Source organism: Pseudophryne corroboree, chromosome 10, assembly GCF_028390025.1.
Source record: "Pseudophryne corroboree isolate aPseCor3 chromosome 10, aPseCor3.hap2, whole genome shotgun sequence".
Taxonomy (NCBI): domain Eukaryota; kingdom Metazoa; phylum Chordata; class Amphibia; order Anura; family Myobatrachidae; genus Pseudophryne; species Pseudophryne corroboree.
Genome location: NC_086453.1, coordinates 42,340,827 through 42,361,267, shown reverse-complemented (window position 1 = coordinate 42,361,267; position 20,441 = coordinate 42,340,827).

Genomic DNA, 20,441 nt, shown 5'->3' with positions numbered 1-20,441 from the left:
CATATCTGCACTAGCTATGTATTTTTTATGTGCACTATGGGGGTAATTCAGAGTCATGCAGAGTCATGTGATGGCTACACAACTGATTCGGAGCATCTCCAAATGGCAGGTCTTGTGCGGTGTTCCCAGCATGCAGTATTTAGTACCTACCAAAAGTGGATGAAAGAAGGACAACCGGTGAACCAGCGGCATGGTCATGGGCATCCAAGGGTCATTGATGTGCTTGAGAAGCAAAGGCTGATCCGTATGGTCCACAGAAGAGCTACTGTATGACAAATTGCTGTAAATGTTAATGCTTGCTATGAAGGAATGGTGTTAGCACATACAGTGCATCTCAGCTTGTTGTGTATGGAGCGGTGAAGCCGCAGACCGAGCAGAGTGCCCATACTGACACCTGTCCACCACTGAAAGCACCTACAATGGGCACCTGAGAGTCAGAACTGGACTATGGAGTAATGGAAAAAGGTGGCCTGGTCTGATGATTCATGTGTTCTTATACATCATGTGGATGACCCGGCGTCGTTTATCTCTGGAAGAGATGGCACCAGGAGGCACTATGGAAAGAAGGCAAGCTGGCAGAGGCAATGTGATGCTCTTTGCAATGTTCTGCTGGGAAACCTTGGGTCCTGGCATTCATGTATCACATACCATTCATGGCAATGGTGTTTCCTGATGGCAGTTCCCTCATTCAGCATGCAGTACACCCTGCCACACTGCAAACTTGTTCAGGAATGGTTTTAGGACCATGATACAGGGTCAAGGTGTTGACTTGGTCTCCAAACACCCAATATGGTCAAACATCTGTGGGATGTGCTGGAAAAACAAGTCTGAGCCATGAAGGCACCACCTCGCAACTTACAGGTATGAAGGATATGATGTAAACATCTTGGTTCCGGATACCTTAAGAGTCCAAGCCTCAAGAAGGCAGAGCTGTTTTGGCAGGATGAGGGGGGCCTACATATTAGGCAGGTGGTTTCAATGTTATGGCTAATGGGTGTATATTTATGTTTTTTTAAATTGGGCGCAACTGACAGTGTGTATCCTCTGTTTATAAATAAATTGCAGAAGTGCTGGTTACATACATTTGCTAATGTATGTTAAGTGTTAGGACCATACCGTTAGCAGAAGCTCCATGATGTGGCGGATGGCTTATTTGAAATTGTGTGTTAACTACGACTTCTGCATTTTCTAAATAAATAGGAGGCAGTTTTCATTAGACTTTTTTACTGGTCCAACATCAGAGTGCTGGGGAAATTTGTGCTTTTCTTTTCCGAATGATTACTTTATCTTTATTTATTAGTTTTATATAAAAAGTGAAACAGGAAAACCAATATCCCATGTGGATGTTGGCTTTTCAGGTCATATATATTTACAATCCAAGTTATACAGTTCCAACACAAGAATCCCTATCAGAATAGAGGGGGTTATTCAGAGTTGTTAGCAAACCAAAAAAGTTAGCAATTGGGCAAAACCATGTTGCACTGCAGGTGGGGCGGATGTAACATGTGCAGAGAGAGTTAGATTTGGGTGGGTTATAATGTTTCTGTGCATGGTACATACTGGCTGCTTTATTTTTTACACTGCTATTAGATTTCAGTTTGAACACACCCCAACCAAATCTTACTCTCTCTGCACATGTTACATCTGCCACACCTGCAGTGCACATGGTTTTGCCCATTAGTGTGATTTTTTTGTTTGCTAAAAACTCTGAATAACCTCACTTGGAACTTATGGAACTGCTAATCTTCGCTAGTGAAGCTGCTGCACAGGAAAGAAGATAAATGGCCACCAGAGCAATCGCAAAGTCCTCCGTAATTGTATCCTCATAAGCCGCAATAACGAGTAACATCTACTCCTACACTGGGGTTGACCTATGAATACGCAGACAGGTCATGGCAGCAGCAATGCTGACGAAATGTTTCTCTATGTACATGATCGCAGCTGAAGGAAGATACATGCCTCTAAAAAAAACAGACATGAAATGAATGGGGTGTGGGCACTTATAGTTGATATTAAAAGGTTGGTTACATATTGTAACAGGAGGACCTTATGCTTATAGTGTAACCCAGTGCAACCACACTTGTTGTCCAATGCTTTAATCATATTTGCCAACTTGGGTAAGTGAGGTTCTGGGAGGTTCAAGAAAAGGAGGAGGAGTCATGGCTTTGTGGCACTATGGAAATTTTTCTGACAAGAGTCTGCGCTAATTTCATTAACCCCAGTATATGTATCAAAAAACCACCAGAGAAGTTTTCCATTAAATTTGCTTTTTATTTTCTATCAATAAAAATATTTTTTCTTAATAAATGGTGACATATTTCTTATAAAACAATGTATATCACATATATACAAGCAACAGTATCACATGTATACACTTGCTGATCTATACCTAGATGTAAGTGAACATATATTTTAAGTAAAGTGGTGAAATTAAATGCTTACAGTATCTGTGCACCCTCAATTCTTTCTTATATACCTGCATAATTATATACATAAATGCTTCTAGTAGAGCAGGCTTTTTCAGCCAGTGTGCCGTGCCACACTAGTGTGCCGCGACCAGTTGCAAGGTGTGCCGTGGAGCCAGAGCAGCTTCCTGCATCTACAGAGTGAACTGTTGGCCCGGGCTCTTCTTAGAGGATTAGTCATGCTCCGGCCGTGACCTATGCCTTCAAGACACGGTGGTGTGATATCATAGGTCACGGCCGCTGTGTCTCACCACCCAGCTAGCCCACCTGCCTGCATACACATCTTCCAGTTTCTGCCTGCATAGTATTCGCAGCACTCCACTATGAACAACCCCCGCCACTGAGGGACAGGAAGGAGGACAGCTGACCGGTAGGGGCTAATATTTGTTATTTTAGTTTTCCTGTGGGGAACAATAGGATTTATGTGAGGAGAATAAGGATTTATGGGGGGAACAATGTGAATAATTCATGGGGGAGCAATAGGATTTATGAGGGGAGAATAAGGATTTATGGGGGGAACAATGTGAATAATTCATGTGGGGAGCAATAGGATTTATGTGGAGAGCAATGTGATTGAGTTATGTGGGGAGCAATGTGATTGTTTTTTCTGCGTAGGCCAATGTATGTGTGGATTATTTTACTGTGAGGGCTAATGTGTGTTTTTTTCTGTGGGGAACTAATAGTGTGCCTTGGCAATTTTAAAATATTGGCCCTCATTCCGAGTTGTTCGCTCGCAAGCTGCTTTTAGCAGCTTTGCACACGCTAAGTCGCCGCCTACTGGGAGGGAATCTTAGCTTATCAAAATTGCGAACGAAAGATTAGCAGAATTGCGAATAGACACTTCTTAGCAGTTTCTGAGTAGCTCCACACTTACTCGGCATCTGCGATCAGTTCAGTGCTTGTTGTTCCTGGTTTGACGTCACAAACACACCCAGCGTTCACCCAGACACTCCTCCGTTTCTCCAGCCACTCCCGCGTTTTTCCCAGAAACGGCAGCGTTTTTTCGTACACACCCATAAAACGGCCAGTTTCCGCCCAGAAACACCCACTTCCTGTCAATCACATTACGATCACCAGAACGAAGAAAAAACCTCGTAATGCCGTGAGTAAAATACCTAACTGCATAGCAAATTTACTTGGCGCAGTCGCACTGCGGACATTGTGCATGCGCATTAGCGACTAATCGCTCCGTTGGGAAAGAAAAATAACGAGCGAACAACTCGGAATGACCACCATTGTTCGGTGTGCCGCGAGTAAAAAAAGGTTGAAAATCACTGTAGTAGAGCATGGAACTGTATGCATATCAGGAGCACTGGCTCGCCAGGATGAGGGATACTTGAAATAAAGGTGGGAATCAATGGTTTTTTTTTCCTGCACTGGGGATTTCTGCTGTCATAATCTACTATTTACTACGTTAGAAATACAGGTTATCCTATAATCTACTTGCACCATGGTAACCACTTCCCTAGTTGTGTAAGTACAGAAGTGGTTCATTCAAATGATGACCTCATCTGACATAACATACATCAGATCATAATAGAAGCAAATAATGCTCTACTTACAGCACGTACACTTAAGCAATAATTCAGACAGTTGCAGCAACATCGGGGGAAAAAATACCAAGAAGGTGAAAATGTATAACACCAACAGAGGAGCTATTTCATTATTTTAACAGCTGTGAAAGTAAAATAATTTAATTGTAGCTAGAGATTTTTCTAAGATACTAATATAATCCGGCCGAACCCAATGTAACATGGACAGTTCAGGGAAACTTTTAGGCTCCTATATACACTGCTCAAAAAAAGATCTGAATGAATGAAATATTCTTATTAAATACATTGTTCTTTACATAGCTGAATGTGCTGACAACAAATCACACAAAAATTATCAATGGAAATAAAATTTATTAACCCATGGAGGTCTGGATTTGGAGTCACCCTCAAAATTAAAGTGGAAAAACACACTACAGGCTGATCCAACTTTGATGTAATGTCCTTAAAACAAGTCAAAAGGAAGCTCAGTAGTGTGTGTGGCCTCCACATGCCTGTATGACCTCTCTACAACCCACACAAGTGGCTCAGGTAGTGCAGCTCATCCAGGATGGCACATCAATGCGAGCTGTGGCAAGAAGGTTTGCTGTGTCTGTCAGCGTAGTGTCCAGAGCATGGAGGCGCTACCAGGAGACAGGCCAGTACATCAGGAAACATGGAGGAGGCCGTAGGAGGGCAACAACCCAGCAGCAGGACCGCTACCTACGCCTTTGTGCAAGGAGGAACAGGAGGAGCACTGCCAGAGCCCTGCAAAATGACCTCCAGCAAGCCACAAATGTGCATGTGTCTACTCAAATGATCAGAAACAGACTCCATGAGGGTGGTATGAGGGCCCAACGTCCACAGGTGGGGGTTGTGCTTACAGCCCAACACCGTGCAGGACGTTTGGCATTTTCCAGAGAACACCAAGATTGGCAAATTCGCCACTGGCGCCCTGTGCTCTTCACAGATGAAAGCAGGTTCTCACTGAGCACGTGACTGACGTGACAGAGTCTGGAGATGCCAAGGAGAACGTTCTGCTGCCAGCAACATCCTCCAGCATGACCGGTTTGGCAGTGGGCCAGTAATGGTGTGGGGTGGCATTTCTTTGGGGGGGGGGGCGCACAGCCCTCCGTGTGATCACCAGAGGTAGCCTGACTGCCATTAGGTACCGAGATGAGATCCTCAGACCCCTTGTGAGACCATATGCTGGTGCGGTTGGCCCTGGGTTCCTCCTAATGCAAGACAATGCTAGACCTCATGTGGCTGGAGTGCGTCAGCAGTTCCTGCAAGACGAAGGCATTGATGCTATGGACTGGCCCGTCCGTTCCCCAGACCTGAATCCAATTGAGCACATCTGGGACATCATGTCTCGCTCCATCCACCAACGCCACGTTGCACCACAGACTGTCCAGGGATAGCGGATGCTTTAGTCCAGGTCTGGGAGGAGATACCTCTGGAGACCATCCGCCACCTCATCAGGAGCATGCCCAGGCATTGTACAGAGGTCATACAGGCACATGGAGGCCACACACACTACTGAGCCTCATTTTGACTTGTTTTAAGGACATTACATCAAAGTTGGATCAGCCTGTAGTGTGTTTTTCCACTTTAATTTTGAGGGTGACTCCAAATCCAGACCTCCATGGGTTAATAAATGTGATTTCCATTGATAATTTTTTTGTGATTTTGTTGTCAGCACATTCAACTATGTAAAGAACAAAGTATTTAATAAGAATATTTAATTCATTCAGATCTAGGATGTGTTATTTTAGTGTTCCCTTTATTTATTTGAGCAGTGTAGCATCAGATCATATCCATCCTATAACCTGTAGCGACAAAGCGCTGTCATAAAGCAAACACTTTATCACTCATTCGGAGAAAGTCTGTCCTGCTATCATAGGCATCAGTATGGAATTGCTAGTGATGTTGAGATGACCAAGTTTTTTATATATTGCAGAGTATTCAGTTACTTTGAGTTAATTACGTTGATATATTCTTCTGACCAATATTTTATTACAAAGACATAAAGATAGTGAATTTAGGTTCTGAAAATTAAGACTGAACAGTACTGGAAATGTATTATTGATAGTCTCACTACCTAGACATTGCCAGGATAGGATATACTGTATCTCAGCATCCAAACAGGGGACTTGTGTAAAAATCCACAGGAAGACATTTACATTATTGACCTGTTCAGTTCAGCAGCTGGGAGTCGATTGGCTGGCAAAGTCCTCTTAAACTGCAACCAAATCCTGTAAGACAACAGGAGAACAAAGGCTGAAATATTATGTGTTGGTGACTGCCGGTATAGAATAATGGTGAACAATGGCGAATGCACACACTGGTGCAGTAGTCTAGACTCATGAATCCGAGCAGTATGTGAACACCCATATGGATGATGTAATGTCTGATAACATATGGTTGGTATAGTGGACCTAATTCAGATCTGATCACTGCTGTGCGTTTTCGCACAGCATGCGATCAGATCCAGCTGCGCATGCGTATGCACCGCAATGCGCATGAGCATCGGACAACAACGGCCATCGCCGGTCAGCGATGGGATGGTGCGAGAAAAATCCGATCGCATGGGCGTTTGTAAGGTGATTGACAGGAAGAGGCCGTTTGTGGGTGGTAATTGACCATTTACAGGGAGTGTCCGGAAAAACACAGGCGTTTTCAGGGAGGGTGTCTGACGTCAGCTCCGACCACGATCAGCCTGTTCTCATCGCACTGTAGGAGTAAGTCCTGGGTTGCGCACAGACTGCACAAAGGGAATTTTCGCAGCTCAGCTACGCATGCGATCGCACACTTGCACGGCGACTATCTGATCGCAGGAAAGCAAAATTAGCGGCCCAGCGATCAGATCTAAATTAGGCCCATAATGTGGCCAGCATGTGCAATATAAATAATTTATGGGAGCTCATATCTGATATATTATGTAGGGCATGAGAGGTTCCTTATCCCATCATCATTTCAAGTACCCATGTTTTAAATATGGGCAGTGGTTCCTTCCAGCTCCGTATGATATTTTTCAATCTTGTGATTAGCAGAAATATTATTAGGATCATTTTAATTATTCATGTGTTTATGCACATTTTTTATATAATTGTAATCCAACTATTGATTTATCAGACCTTCTATAATAATTGTTAATTATTTATACAGGTCCTAGATACATCATTAATATCACTTTATTAGTCGCTTGTTTTTTCTTATTTAAAAATTTCTTTTTTACTGTCAATGATTCTCTCAGGATACAATATTTTTCTTATACATTTATACTATATTATATATAATCTTTATTACGCACTCTCTTTTAATTAGAATCAGTTTATAACTTGTTTTTTGTTATGGTATAAGGTTCTGAAAATTTTCAATATATAAAATATATATACAGGCCTATAGTCATTATAGCGTACATTGATAATTACAACTGGAATTAGCATCATAATATATTTCATCAGTATTGCTTTCCGTGTTTATGAAATTTTATCTTACTCTTATTTTATGTATCCATGTGTTAGCTCCGCCATTGCTTTTCAATATATATTCTGTCTTTTAATATATATTTCATTCTTCTTTTATTTGGTTCTATTTTATAAGGTATGTAATTAGCCACATTGTTATCCAAACAGCCAAGGAATTTACCAATAAATGTATGTGGTAATATACTGATTAGTCACATCTGTGTAGGCTAAATTAAGAGCCCTTTAAATAAAGATACGCTTTGGAAAAGGAGTCATCTTTGAAAAAGTCACGGGTCACGTGACGAAACGCGTCAGGACTCCTCCCCTAATGCTCATTCACTGAACACTTACATCCCGGACGCCTTCAGGTCACAGCTACCTCACCCGGCATCCACCCATAGCAGCTGCGGACGGCTTATATCTGGCTTCACATCAGGCCGCAGACGCAGTGCGGCCCCGACGACCGTCTTCAGCATCCTCCATCTCGTTTACTACCGGCGGACGGTGCACGTCCAGGTAGTTTGGAAGGAAGTTTACCATACGTCTGGACACTCCAGACGGCGTTCGATTCAGCAGCCGCACACCTGCCTCTCATCTATCTGCACAGCACTTTTAAGGTGACATCAGCAGGTTTATTAAAAGAAACTAAGCTTGCAGCCGGCTTATTTATTCAGATACCTCACGAATTTTCCAGCTTTCCACCTATTGGGCATACTTCTGGACTAACCCGAGGACGCTCGGGCACACCAGCCCTCCTGGTGAGGTAATCTCTTATATCTATAAAATCAATCAAGCTGGCAATTCCAAATGCGTGCAGCCAGTCACTGTGATTCATTAAGGCATTTCATCCAGTAGCTGTAGCTACATTGTCTCTAAAGGACAGTAACATTTTGACACATATTCCTTGAACTTTTATACAAATCCAGTTCAGTGAAAATTTCACCTACAGAGAGTACTGCAATTAAGGTTCAGATAAATATATGTGTTTTATAAATTTCTGTATTCAAGCAGCAATTTTATCCTAGTAGAGTATTGTTATTAATAAACATATATACCCTTTATTAACACATTTGATTCCTTGGCTGTCATTTGAACCTGTAAAATTTTGGTGTGTGGGTTTTTTCATGAGCGCCCCTATTTGTATCTCATTTACAGGGAGTGTCCGGAAAAACACAGGCGTTTTCAGGGAGGGTGTCTGACGTCAGCTCCGACCACGATCAGCCTGTTCTCATCGCACTGTAGGAGTAAGTCCTGGGTTGCGCACAGACTGCACAAAGTGAATTTTCGCAGCTCAGCTACGCATGCGATCGCACACTTGCACGGCGACTATCTGATCGCAGGAAAGCAAAATTAGCGGCCCAGCGATCAGATCTAAATTAGGCCCATAATGTGGCCAGCATGTGCAATATAAATAATTTATGGGAGCTCATATCTGATATATTATGTAGGGCATCACTGCTATTGTATGCCAGTTTATAGAGCAATATCGACTTATGTACATAGAGCCCATCAGCTTTTTTGTTCCCTTCAATGTTCACTGACACCATTGCTAGGCACAGGATAGGGACATACTGTGGTACCCATTAGGTGTAGGGCTATGTAGGATACCCATTACGGTGCTTCTTAGACAACACAAGACAGGATGCTTGTCTACAAATTCATAACATTTTAGGTCATATACATACAAACCCAAACACTCCCACATATATGTCAGGTGTGACCATCACACAGTCAGCTACCAGGAAAGGACTTTTGGGGGTTGTTGGTGGTTAGGGGTTATCGTTTTTGATTAGGGAAGGCTGAAAGATTAGGAGAGTTTCCATCAACTTCTTTTCCTGCAGTTTGGCCACCCTGTGGCAATGCTCAATTTCAGCATAGTCAGATCACAGGAGGACACATTGAGGTACTTAGAGGATCAGGGACAGCACCTCTCTCTCCCCTTCAGCGCTCTGCAGATTTCTGTGACTTATCACATACAGTAGAGGAGGGAAGGGTACACAGGTGACGAGATAGGGAATCAGAGGAAGAAAATGGGTAAAGACTGAACTGCTGCCTATACAGAACACAGCTGTGTTACAGCAGAAACTCCTTTCAGTTTCAGGGGGTAAAGCCGATTATTTAACTGATCCCTTTTAGTATTGGTAGAACGATTTTGGCCAAGTTAGAGTTGCATGCAATCCTGCCGTAATTGCACTCATATTGCATGCATGGATCCCAAGGCAGAAAAGTCCCCATTTGTACCACCCCTATTCTCTTGGTTAAGGAGCTGCCATCATTATCAGTGAGTGCTTGCACCACCACTTTGTCTAGTGCAAGATATTTTCCTGGAAACATATGAATCTTTGTGTACACACAATTCCACGTGTGCATTCTCATTACACTTAGCCTATACACTAATTCCCCATTAGAACCCAGTAATGCCCCTTTAGTTACATGAGGAGATGCGACTGAGTTGTGTAGGACTCTGAAGCCACCATGGACAAATGTGCATGGCTCCGTAACATGCATAGTATGAAACAATTTGACCACTGAGCTAATATACAATGTCAGATAACTGTGTCACTGTCTGCCTAGCTCTGTCTCCGGAGTCTAGCTTATTGCCTTCAGCAATTGCAACACACTGTAATCTATCATCACCAACTCTTCCTGTAAATATTTCCATTTAGCGTACAGAGCAGGGAACTGAAACTGCGCAGTTTATTTTTATTTTATTTATTTTTTTAAACAGAATGAGCGATGTCACAGCCAGTAATTATTACAGGGGTTGTTGCCAAGATACAGGAAAATATCCCTGAAAATGACAGATGGCAATACAGTGGTATCCGGGTGACAGGTCGACAGTCAGAAGGCTGGCAAGCAATAGGTCGACACTAAATGGTCAACATGGTCAAAAGGTTTACATGACAACTGCAACTGCCAGTGAGTCCTGGCCGGTGATGTTGGACAGTGTTTGGGGTCCAATAGTCGAATATAGAATCCCCTCTATTACTAAAATTCAATTTGCAAATCGATTTTAAGTCAAACTCTAAATAGAACAATGAATTGAATCATGTTAGAAATTCGATTTGTTCTTCTAAACACCATTTTATTGGTAGGAAATTGATTGTGATGACTTTTAAAGTACCCTGAAGCATATGGAGTAGTGTGGCTGTAGGAATAATGGCTGTCCAAGGTTATGGTATGTTGTGCACCTGTCTGCAGTATGCAAATTACCACCTGACTGAGAGAACCCAGGAGCATTAATCAGAGCAACATCAGCAGCTTCATGAGTTGAATACTGCACACGGTTATATAAATGGACATCATACCTAGTCCATGATTGTGCAGTAGATAGCAGAATAGCACAATATGTGACACTTTTGTCGGATGATGTAATGAAACATAAATTCATGAGTGTTGTATCTGGCTATCCTGGTTCGTGCCATGATGCATACATCCTCAGCAAATCATCCCTGTCTGCAAAATTTGAGGTGAGTCAAATGCCAGAGGGGTGGTTGTTGGGTAAGTTACCTGTATGTGTTAATGAAGTAGCTAATAGTACTTGTTACCAGGGCAGTAACTATGTGTGTGCCAGGTGTGCCTGGCACACAGCGCAGTTGCCCTGAGGGCGCAACGGCCAGCGGCATGTAATGAGTCTAATTGACCAATTACATGCCGCCTCTGCTGTGTGCGCTGCGGCCACGCTGATGAGGAGAGCAGAGCCAGAGACAGCGGAGAAGGAGGAGGAGGGAGGGCGACTGGAGCCGCAGCAGCGCTATGTCATTGGTAGTAGCACCGCTGAAGCTGTCCCCTCTCCTTTCATATTGGATGCTCGGCGCTGCTGTGAATGCTGGGATGTGGTTCCTTCATCCCAGCATTCACAGCAGCGCCGGTCAGCCAATACGGAAGGAGAGGGGACTGCTGCAGCGGCGCCTCTACCAATTGCAATGCGCTGCTGTGGCTCCAGTCCCCCTCCCTCCTCTTCCTTCTCCCCTGCCTCCGGAGCTGCCAGCACGAGGAGCCTGACTGCCAGCTGGGAGAGATGGTAAGTATATCTCTCTGTCTCGGTATTTCTCTCTCTCTCTCTCTCTCTCTCTCTCTCTCTCTTTATCTCTCTATTTCTCTATCTTGTCTGCCGCAATGTGTAAAAAGCTGGACTGGCTGCCGTAATGTGTAAAAAGGGGACGCTGTCTGCCGTAATGTGTAAAAAGGGGACGCTGGTTGCAGTAATGTGTAAGAAATGGGAAGCTGTTTGCCGTAATGTGTAAAAAGGGGGACGCTGTCTGCCGTAATGTGTAAAAAAGGGGACGCTGTCTTCCGTAATGTGTAAAAAGGGGACTCTGTCTGCCGTAATGTGTAAAAAGGGGACTCTGTCTGCCGTAATGTGAAAAAAAGGGGACTCTGTCTGCCGTAATGTGTAAAAAAGGGCGCACTGTCTGCCGTAATGTGTAAAAAGGGGGACTCTGCCGTAATGTGTAAAAAAGGGCGCGCTGTCTGCCGTAATGTGTAAAAAGGAGACACTGTCTGCCATAATGTGTAAAAAGGGGGACTATCTGCTGTAATGTGTAAAAGGGGCTCTACCTGGTGTAGTGGCGCTACTGTGCAGCTTAATTTGAATAATGGAGACTACTGTGCCCCATAGTATGAATTGGTATTATTTTGTGGCCACGCACCTTCCCCATGAAGCCACACTGCCCCTGTCTTCCAAGGGGAGGGGGGGCGCCAATGCCGTTTCTTGCACACAGAGCTAAACTGCCTAGTTACGGCACTGCTGGTTACTATATTGTTCTAATTCCCACACCCTCTTCCCCCACAACAGGTGATTTAGGCTATGGCTATTGCTCCTGGCTTCTGACTCCATTGTTAAATCATCAAACTCCTGCTGAGCATAAGTATAAAGAGGCACATATAGCCACCCAATCAATGTCAGAATGCACCTTTAGTCTATTAAAAACAAGGTTGATAATTTGGGGGGCTTATTATAGCATTTGGCAAAAGTGTCCAATATTGTGCTCTGCTGCTGTCTAGTGCATAACTGCACATTAAATAAACCACAATAAACAACTGACCACGGGCCTAATTCAGGTCACATCACAATTGCGATTCAACCAACATTTTTGAGAAAGGTACGCTCTGTGCACACGCAGTTCCCATCCTGTGCATGTGCAAGCAGTTAAATGACTCTGCCTGATTGACAGGCAGAGGCATTCATGGTGCGAGCGTGGGGTGGCAACCAAGCATTTTTGGGGCGGTATCGACTAAGTCATGTTGGCGGCATTTTCGGTCGGCTGGATATCTTAACACGCAGCCACTCTTATCAAAGAATGGCAGCAGGACTCCTGCCAGCGCAGCCAGGCTGTGCTGACAGTAGGCATCCATAGTTTCTGCGACCATGCTGTAATTGCGGTGTGATTGCAGTGGGTAGGTAGCATGCTGGGTGGCCTTGCCCTGTGATGGACTGCCCCCAGCATGCAATTGCAAGGATCTGCAATCCTTAGTGAATGAGGATGCTAATGGCAGCCAGCAATACGATCGCAAACACGATTGCAATCACAAAGCTTAATAAGAGAAGCCCCCTGCCTCCGCAGCCTGGCAGTGAAGGCAGTCAGGCCATCACAATTTCCCGTGTTGCAACAGCTGCATGTGATGTCACGCGGCCTCCCTGAACCCGCCCTCATTTTTACTGTCACATCCCAACACCGCGTTGAGGCCCCCACAACACTGTGTCAACATCCCCGATTATCCCACGAACATCTTTGCCTGTCAATCAAGCAGAGGCGTTCGCATTAATGCGATGCAATTGCATTGGCTGGCCCGCGCATGCACAGATTGGGACCTGCACATGCGCACTGGGCTTGAAGCGGGCATAATGTGACTGCATCGCATTAGTGGCTCTTATGGACTAAGGCCCTATGTAAGCACAGAAAATGTCAGGCAGGCAGGAAGGCAGATTAGGGCTAAGCGTATTCTCTGGGAGTAGGGGTGACAGGTGTCCTGAGGAATTCATCACTTAGCCTTCTTCATAGGATACAAGTAGATGAGGACTGGTTATCACATCATTATAAATACCACCAATCTCCCTGGAGCAATTATAAAGCAGCCCAAAGATGGCAACCCACACTGGCATCTCTCTACATGCAGAAGTAGGCAGGCACCCTCCGCCTACTACTGTGACATCATGATTTGGAAAGAAGTTGGCTGCTCTGATGAAAAAGTTGGCTAGGTGTGTGGGGCAGCGTTTTAGTTGGAGAGATACAGTAAGTTGGACAGTTACATGGTTGGATGGGTAAGCCTGCTAATATGCGCATATAAAGGCATTTGCAGTTTTAAATAGGACTGATCTCCAAGGAACATGATTCCCATGTAAGTGTATGCAGTTTCTGTACTCCCCTCAGCCTCCTCTATACGCACATATGAGGCATATAACTCCAATACCATCAGAAGCATTAGTGCATACATACACCGTGCAGAGAAACACATTATTAAGCTGAGATAATAGACTTACATCTAACTGTAAATGTGTCTCAGTGAGTCCAGGCCAGCACAATTGTGGGTGCAAAGCCAACATGCAGCAGATTAGGAATGGGGTGTTAGATGTTCTGTAAATAGAAAAGGGAAATAGAGAAGAGAAGAACGACCCATGAGAAATGCTAACATCTCACAGTCACAAGACACAAACTAGAGAGAGACACGGATCCTGATCTGTGAGTACAATGGGTTATACAGCAGCTTTTAGTTTTTGAATCCCAGGTGTATTGGTGTTAGTGATGTATTTGTAGTGTTTATATACAGTAGTTTTAGTAAATGTGATCTAGTCCTTTCTCCAGTGTGAAGAATTAGTATCATCTATCATCATCTATCATGTGTAACTTTGATAAAAAAAAGAACAGACTATCTGGGTGCAGAACTTACAGATGTGTCCTCATACTATCCTGTTACGCCGTATGGAGCGATTCCTGTGCGGCACAATGTTTCCTCCATTGTGTTACTTTTTCCACAATTTTGCTTATAGTGTACTGTATATTAAAACAAGCAGACAGTGTAGCATGTATAGTAGTGGGGAAATCAATTAGCCGCGATAACCCATTTTCACGTGAAACGTTTTTACTATTCATAAAAAGTTTTCAAATTCCGTGAAAAGTGGTTATTTCCCAATTCAATTGCAGGTGAAGTTAACACCCGATAATTCTCCATAGGATTAAAAGCAAAACAATTTTCAACACTTCCTGAGCAGGTGAAAAGTTGGGGAAAAATCCCTATTTTAGGGTCAAAATGTTGGGACTTGGGGCCTAATTCTGACCTGGTCACACGCAGGCTATTTTTTGCACTGCTGCGACCAGGTAATCGCCGCCTACAGAGTTTGTGCAGTTTCTGCACAGCCCAGGACTTACTCAGCCGCTGTGACGATCCGGCCCGCTGGGGACTTCAGGAATCCTCCTCCGGAACGGGTGGACACTCCTGCGTTTTTCCTAACACTCCCAGGAAACGGTGAGTTGCCGCCCAGGAACGCCTTCTGCCTGTTAATCGTCTTGTAATCGGCCCTGTGATCACTTTCGTCATAGAAACCATCGCTGTCCGGCGACCCCCATCGCTGGGCAGCGACGTGCCTGCGCATTGCGACCCGTGCGCATGCACAGTACAGACCCGATCGCACGATCTGCAAAAATATGCAGCGTGCGATCGGGTCTGAATGACCCCCCTGGTTCATAACCACTGGGACACCCTCCTTAATAATTGATTAGACACTTAGAATTTTTTAATTATATTCATTTGGCCAATAGTGACATGTAATTAAATGCGGGGAAAAAGGTTAATTGATATGGCACAGGCACAGGTGCTGTATGAATGGGACAGGTGTTTTTAAGATTGCAGGTGGGCCTTTGAGGTGTTTTTTGATAAATTATGTTTGAATGTCAATGACACAAATACATACTTACAGCATTTTTGCACCGCTAATATAAGTAGACCATTTATTTTGCAGAAAAACACTATATTTTTTTACTGTTTTACAAAAATGCTTATAACAGCCATTTGACACACTTTAAGAACCCCAAATACTTTTATTATGGCCGCTAATAGACCTGTATACTGTTATCCAATATTATATTGGGCCTAATTCAGACCTGATCGTAGCAGCAAACTTGTTAGCAGAAGGGCAAAACCATGGCCCTCATTCCGAGTTGATCGCTCGCAAGCTGCTTTTAGCAGCTTTGCACACGCTAAGCCGCCGCCTACTGGGAGTGAATCTTAGCTTCTTAAAATTGCGAACGAAAGATTCGCAATATTGCGAAAAGACATCTCTGTGCAGTTTCTGAGTAGCTCGAGACTTACTCTGCCAGTGCGATCAGTTCAGTGCTTGTCGTTCCTGGTTTGATGTCACAAACACACCCAGCGTTCGCCCAGACACTCCTCCGTTTCTCCAGCCACTCCCGCGTTTTTCCCAGAAACGGTAGCGTTTTTTCACACACACCCATAAAACGGCCAGTTTCCGCCCAGAAACACCCACTTCCTGTCAATCACATTACGATCACCAGAACGAAGAAAAATCCTCGTAATGCCGTGAGTAAAATACCAAACTTCTTAGCAAATTTACTTGGCGCAGTCGCAGTGCAAACATTGCGCATGCGCAATAAGCGGAAAATCGCTGCGATGCGAAGAAAATTACCGAGCTAACAACTCGGAATGACCACCCATGTGCACTGTAGGGGGGGCAGATATAACATGTGCAGAGAGAGTTAGATTTGGGTGGGTTATATTGTTTCTGTGCAGGGTAAATAATGGCTGCTTTATTTTTACACTGCAATTTACAGTAGATTTCAGTTTGAACACACTCCACCCAAATCTAACTCTCTATGCACATGTTATATCTGCCCCACCTGCAGTGCACATGGGGGGGTCATTCTGAGTTGTTCGCTCGCTAGCAGATTTTCGCTGGCGTGCAAACGCTAAGCTGCCGCCCTCAGTGAGTGTATATTAGCTTTGCAATAGTGTGAACGCTTCCATCGCAGAACGGCTACAAAAAAAATTATGCAGTTTTAGAGTAGCTCAAAACCTACTCAGCGCTTGCGATCACTTCAGACCATTCAGTTCCGGATTTGACATCACAAACACACCCTGCGTTCACCCAGCCACGCCTGCGTTTTTTTTGGCACGCCTGCGTTTTTCCGAACACTCCTTGAAAACGGTCAGTTGACACCCAGAAACGCCCACTTCATGTCAATCACTCTGCGGCAGCCAGTGCGACTGAAAAGCATCGCTAGACCATGTGTGAAACTACATCGGACGTTGGGAAAGTACGTCGCATGTGCGCATTGCGCCGCATACGCATGCGCAGAATTGCAGTTTTTTAGCCTCATAGCTGCGCAGCGAACAAATTCAGCTAGCGATCAACTCGGAATGACACCCATGGTTTTGCCCAACTGCTAACAAATTTGCTGCTACGATCAGGTCTGAATTGCCCCCATTGTCTTTTATTGGGGTACAGGTAGACTTCCCCATTTTAACCTATGCTTAATACATGATAAAATAGCAAGAGTTATCATGTGAAATGCTTAACATCATTTTCTAATTGGACTGCATGACAAGTTAACACTCGATAACAGGTGATAAGTGAAACTATTGGGTGATAGGTCCGTTAAGTTAACACTGGAAAACGTATCATTTATCACTACTAATTGAATTCCTCCCTAAGGCAGCAAAGCTCTGATTAGTAGAAATAAAAAAGTGTTTATTTTGTCAATATTAAGTTTTAGGAGCCTGATTTAGAATTGTACACTATTGCACATGCTCAAGAAATCGGCTATGCAGTACCATATAGCCAATATGCAAATACAGCAGGAGGCGTCTGGTATAAATAGATGCATCCTGACTGCTTCCGTGATTTGCTGGTGTGTTTCAAGACGCACCATCGGATCACACTGCGTGACCATCAGTCATCTGAGTTACTTCAGGATGACCAGATCAGGGGGGTGATTTCGAGTTGTTCGCTCGTTAGTTTTTTTCGCTACGGAGCGATTAGTCGCAAACTGTGCATGCGCAATGTACGCAGCGCACCTGCACCAAGTAAATTAGCACAAAAGTTTGGTATTTTACTCACGGCCTAACAAAGATTTTTAATCGTTCTGGTGATCGTAGTGTGATTGACAGGAAGTGGGTGTTTCTGGGCGGAAACTGGACATTTTATGGTAGTGTGCGAAAAAACGCTGGCGTTTCTGGGAAAAATGTGGGAGTGTCTGAAGAAACGGGGGAGTGTCTGGGCGAACGCTGGGCGTGTTTGTGACGTCAAACCAGGAACGAAACTGACTGAACTGATCGCAATGTAGGAGTAGGTCTCAAGCTACTCAGAAACTACTAAGAAATTTCTATTCGCAATTCTGCTAAGCAAAGATACACTCCCAGAGGGCAGCGGCTTAGCGTGTGCAATGCTGCTAAAAGCAGCTAGTGAGCGAACAACTCGGAATGAGGGCCTAGGTCCGCAGCCGAGGTCAGCAAATCTGCGTCGCCAGACATAGACACATGGCCTCGTCAATCCTAGAAAACGGAGTTGACGCGCCTTTGTTTTGAGGAACGGACCTGGTCGCCGCCCCTTTTATGTCGACAAATGCTCTTAGCCTGTCAATCAAGCTGGGGTTTAGGGGACACTGCACGCAATGGTTAATCCAGCGCTGTGTACTGAATGGGGGCATTTCTGAAAACTGATACAAAGGGAAAAGGTTGTTCTGCCAATGGGGGCAAAACTTTTCAACTATTAATGAAGTGGAAGGTATACAAAAAGAAACATTATTTTCCATCTTATTGTAAGTTTTGTTTTATTTTGAAAAAATAAAATTTTATTTTACGCTTTATTATAGTTTCTTTTTTTAATTACATACAGTATATATATATATATATATATTATATAGGGACATAAACATATTTTAAGTGCTTAAGGCCTCTGAAGGTTTTGGGGCCTAATTCAGATCTGATCGCTGTTGTGTAAATTCGCAAGGCGGCTGATTATTGATCGACTGCGCATGCTTACGGAACGTAGTGCGCATGCGTGAGGCCAAACTGTGAACAAATCCAGCTTTTTTTTTAATCGCTAGCCATATGCAAATTTATTGACAGGAAGCCAGCGTTTGGGGTGGTAAATGGCCATTTTCTGGGAGTGTCAGGAAAAATGCAGGCGTTCCTAAACGTTTTCAGGGAGGGTGTATGACGTCAGCTCCGGCCCCGATCAGCCTGTTTATATCGCACTGTAGGAGTAAGTCCTGGGCTACACACAGACGGCTCAGACTGGAAAAATCATTCCATGGTGAGTGAGTTGCGTACAGATTTGCCGCTGACCGGCGATCACAGAGATTTTCGCACGGCGTACGCAGACTTGCACGGGGCGGATATTCACTCTGTCTGGGCGGCGACTACCTGGTCACAAACCTCTGCAAATTCACAGAGGAGCCATCAGGTCTGTATTAGGCCCTTAATCCGGCCCTGGCAGTACACAAAATAAATTATCTGTCAGCTCTACACTTAACGTATATGACTCACTGAGTTATTCGAGCTGCACATGTTTGTCAAATAATCATAATGATGGACCTAATGGAGATAAGAAGTTAACTGGTTTTAAGGGGGGTACTCACGGAGCGATAATCTAAGCAATCTGACTAGATTGCTTAAGGGGGGTACTCACGGAGCGATATTCTAAGCAATCTGACTAGATTGCTTAGAATATCGGCAGGATCGCTCCGTGTGTAGCCCCCTCGGCGATAGCGATGCGCGGCCCCGCACATCGCTATCGCCGCTGCTAGATTGGCCTGCATGCAGGCCAATCTAGCGGGTCGCTCACTTCACCCGCTGGGTGAAGTGAGCGGCCCCCCCGTCTCCCCCCGCACGCTCAGCACAGATCGCGCTGTGCTGAGCGGCAGGAGAGATGTGTGCTGAGCGGTTCGCTCAGCACGCATCTCTCCTTGATCGGCCCGTGAGTACTGGGCTTTAGATTTTAAGCCTGAACGCTCCGTGTGTACCCCCTACAGCGATAGCGATGCGCAGCCCCGCGCATCGCTGGTGCTAGATTGGCCTGCCGTGATGGCCTGCCGTGCCATCATTCCGAGTTGATCGCTCACTAGCTGCTTTTAGCAGCAGTGCAAACGCTAGGCCGCCGCCCACTGGGAGTGTATCTTAGCTTAGCAGAAGTGCGAACGAAAGGATCGCAGAATGGCGGCAAAATATTTTCAAGCAGTTTCTGAGTAGCTCCAGACCTACTCCTACCTTGCAATCACTTCAGTCTATTTAGTTCCTGTTTTGACATCACAAACACGCCCTGCGTTCGTCCAGCCACTCCCCGATTTCCCCAGGCACACCTGCGTTTGTATCTGATACGACTGCGTTTTTCAGCATTTTCCCGGAAAACGTTCAGTTACCTCCCAGAAACACCCACTTCCTGTCAATCACTCTGCGGTCAGCAGTGCGACTGAAAAGCGTCGCTCGACCTTGTGTGAAACTACATCGGGTTTTGTGAAAGTACTTCGTGCGTGCACAGTGCGCACCATACACATGCACAGAAGTGCCAAATTTTAGCCTGATCACTACGCTGCGAACAACGGCAGCTAGTGATCAACTCGGAATGACCCCCTATGTACTAAGACTTGCGGTGAGATGCAATGAAGTCTGAGATTGCCAGTGGTGCGAGATGTTTTTTGTAAAGGGGCAAACACTTACAAGGCATGGTTTTGCCTTGTAAGTGTTTGCCCCATTAAAAAAAAAATGTCCAAGATCAGTCGGCATCCTGAACCTCCGGTGATCCCAGACTCCATTACATCCCGCCGTTGGAGAGAGATAAAGTGGAGAAATATAATCTACCAGCCAATCAGCTCTGAACTGTCAATTTTCAAATACTGCTTGTAACATGACAGTTAGGAGTTCATTGGATTGTACTCTATCTCTGTCCAAGGCTTAGTACATAGACCTCATAGAAATCAGTGGAACCAACTACATGCTGGGATTTGCCAAGGTTTTTTTTT